This window comes from Rattus norvegicus, chromosome X (assembly GCF_036323735.1).
Source record: "Rattus norvegicus strain BN/NHsdMcwi chromosome X, GRCr8, whole genome shotgun sequence".
Lineage (NCBI taxonomy): Eukaryota > Metazoa > Chordata > Mammalia > Rodentia > Muridae > Rattus > Rattus norvegicus.
The window spans coordinates 119,951,142-119,954,581 of NC_086039.1; the positions used below are offsets into that span (position 1 = coordinate 119,951,142).

At 40.9% G+C, this 3,440-nt stretch overlaps 1 non-coding gene across 1 annotated transcript; it reads left to right on the plus strand.

Moving 5' to 3' along the window:
* Positions 1 to 2,602: 2,602 nt before the first annotated feature.
* Positions 2,603 to 2,873, plus strand: LOC120099448 (small Cajal body-specific RNA 13). Its single transcript, XR_005498626.1, has one exon. It is a non-coding gene; the product is annotated as a small Cajal body-specific RNA 13 (non-coding RNA).
* The last annotated feature ends 567 nt before the right edge of the window (positions 2,874 to 3,440 follow it).

The window sequence follows — 3,440 nt, forward strand, 5'->3', positions numbered from 1 at the left end:
TGATCAAAATGTGAATGCTTCACTCCTTCTTTAAATGAGGAAAAAGAATACCCTTGGCAGGGAAGGGAGAGGCAAAGATTAAAACAGAGACTGAAGGAACACCCATTCGGAGCCTGCCCCACATGTGGCCCATACATATACAGCCACCCAATTAGACAAGATGGATGAAGCAAAGAAGTGCAGACCGACAGGAGCCGGATGTAGATCGCTCCTGAGAGACACAGCCAGAATACAGCAAATATAGAGGCGAATGCCAGCAGCAAACCACTGAACTGAGAATAGGTCCCCCGTTGAAGGAATCAGAGAAAGAACTGGAAGAGCTTGAAGGGGCTCGAGACCCCAAAAGTACAACAATGTCAAGCAACCAGAGCTTCCAGGGACTAAGCCACTACCTAAATACTATACATGGACTGACCCTGGACTCTGACCCCATAGGTAGCAATGAATATCCTAGTAAGAGCACCAGTGGAAGGGGAAGCCCTGGGTCCTGCTAATACTGAACCCCCAGTGAACTAGACTATGGGGGGAGGGCGGCAATGGGGGGAGGGTTGGGAGGGGAACACCCATAAGGAAGGGGAGGGGGGGAGGGGGATGTTTGCCCGGAAACCGGGAAAGGGAATAACACTTGAAATGTATATAAGAAATACTCAAGTTAATAAAAAAAAAAAAAAAAGACACGTGCTCCACTATGTTCATTGCAGCCTTATTTATAGTAGCCAGAAGCTGGAAAGGACCCAGATGCCCTTCAACAGAGGAATAGATACCGAAAATATGGTACATCTACACAATGGAATATTACTCAGCTATCAAAAACAATGCCTTTAAGATTAAAATGGAGACTGAAGGAACACCCATTCAGAGCCTGCCCCACATGTGGCCCATACATATACAGCCACCCAATTAGACAAGATGGATGAAGCAAAGAAGTTTAGGCCGACAGGAGCCGGATGTAGATCGCTCCTGAGAGACACAGCCAGAATACAGCAAACACAGAGGCGAATGCCAGCAGCAAACCACTAAAGAATAGGACCCCCGTTGAAGGAATCAGAGAAAGAACTGGAAGAGCTTGAAGGGGCTTGAGACCCCATATGAACAACAATGCCAAGCAACCAGAGCTTCCAGGGACTAAGCCAATACCTAAAGACTATACATGGACTGACCCTGGACTCTAACCTCATAGGTAGCAATGAATATCCTAGTAAGAGCACCAGTGGAAGGGGAAGCCCTGGGTCCTGCTAAGATTGAACCCCCAGTGAACTATTTTGTTGGGGGGAGGGCGGCAATGGGGGGAGGATGGGGAGGGGAGCACCCATAAAGAAGGGAATGGGGGAGGGGGATGTTTGCCCGGAAACCGGGAAAGGGAATAACACCCGAAATGTATACAAGAAATACTCAAGTTAATAAAAAAAAATCTTGAATCAAATAAAAAAGAAATCTAGAAGTCTTTAAAAGATGAAAAACCTACAGAATGAAATTCCCTGCTCCCAGAGATTTTATAATAAGAAATCTGGTATTAACACTCCATAAATAATTTAATTGTTACATTCATAAATCTCTTGGGTGACATCTTTCTTTTTTAAAAACTTACATTTCCTTTTGAATGTGTTCATTTTTCATAATATTTTACACTAAAAAAAGTTATTAACTCAGGATTAATAGGATAGAAAGAAGAATATATAAAGGTTCCCATAAATTTATGAGCCTTGTTTTAGTTTTCTGCTTATTTTGTTTTATTGAGACAAGTTTTCAATATGTCAACTCCCACCCCCCAGTGACCTGGAACTTGATATGTAGATTAAGCTAACCTTGAATTCACAGAGACCTGCGAGTCAGTGCCTTGTCAGTGCTCGGGTTGAAGTTGGGCACTCACTACCTTGCCCAGGACAAGCTTTGTTTGATCATATTAAAGTTGTTTCAGTCTTGATCTTTCAAGTCATAATTGATTCCATTATCTACAATCTACCTTGGAATATTAGTTGCAGCAATCAGATGTGTCACATTCATTAATAAAAGGTATTGTTTGGGGGCTAGAGTGATAGATGGCCCAGTAGTTAAGAATACCTACTGTTCATTCAAAGGACATGGTTTCATGCCTAGCTCCCACCTGGCAGCTCACAACAATCTGTAACTCCTGTCCTAGGTGATGAAACACCCTCTTCTGGCCTCTGGCACTACATGGTCATGGTACACAGACATACTTTCGGGCAACAAATCCACACATAAAACATAATCTTAAAAATAAAAATAAATTTTAAAAGAGTATATTATATACCAAGCTAGGCATATGCTTCTCATAGGGTATCAGAGTAGATTGATAAAGATATATAGATGTGTACACTAATCTATGTACACACACACACACACACACACACACATCAATGCACTTACATAAACATTTCTGTCAATTTCTATTAGAGTTCTTTGGTGCATGAATCACTATAGCACCCTCTCCTTCCTTATCTACAACCTCTTCCTTTAACATTGAAAACCTGCTGACATTTATGTTTATTCAGCCCCAGCACAGTTTACTTAACAATTTCAAGGTGACCAACGTGTACCCTAATAAGAAACAATGTTGTCACACAAAAGGACTGAACCTTTTTTTCTCTAGTTATATTACCTTTTACCTGGGTTGGTGATAACTAGAACACACCAGGCTTGAAGAAAAAGCATGCTCCAGAGGAAGCTGAGGCATCCCTGCTTAAGAGCCAGTGGTTACATTTTTCCTCTGCTAGGTCCTGGATACTGTCTCCATGGTGATAACAGCTGTGCCATGTCATTATCAATCCACCAACAGAAAGAGAAGCTTTTAAGCCAAGATAATGTTTAGCAGACAGCAGGGTTTCTGCTGGACACTAAGTACTGCTACAAAACCTTGAGTTTCTAAAAATATTGCTGGAGGTGAACTGTTTCAATCTGGAGAGTAAATGTCAAATCAGAAAGTCCACACAAGTGAGCAATGAAGCCTACTAAATCATCACTCAGTGGAAAACTTGGACTGACCAGCTTGGTCCTTTTTTTAATGATGAGCCCCAAATTAAAATATTTTTATTTTTCCAAGTGAATAAATATTCATTTAAACTAACTGTTCCTCGAACACAGTGGTTTCTTAACCTTCCTAATGTTTCGACCATTTAATACAGTTCTGTATGTTATGGTGACCCCCCCAACCATGAACTTTTTTCATTGCTACTTCATAACTGTAATTTTGCTACTGCTATGAATGGTGGCAACCCACAAGTAGAGAATCACAGCTCTAACACAATCCTTTGGGATTTGAAGATCTACAAAGACATATATTATTTTAAATCAGGAGTACTTAATAAATTAAATTCAGATATTATCCTGTGGTTGTTTTATAGTACTTGCTTTTTGTTCCTTCAGCCAATAACAAGTACTTACTCTATGTCAGGACCTTGAACAGATATCCCTGGGGAAAG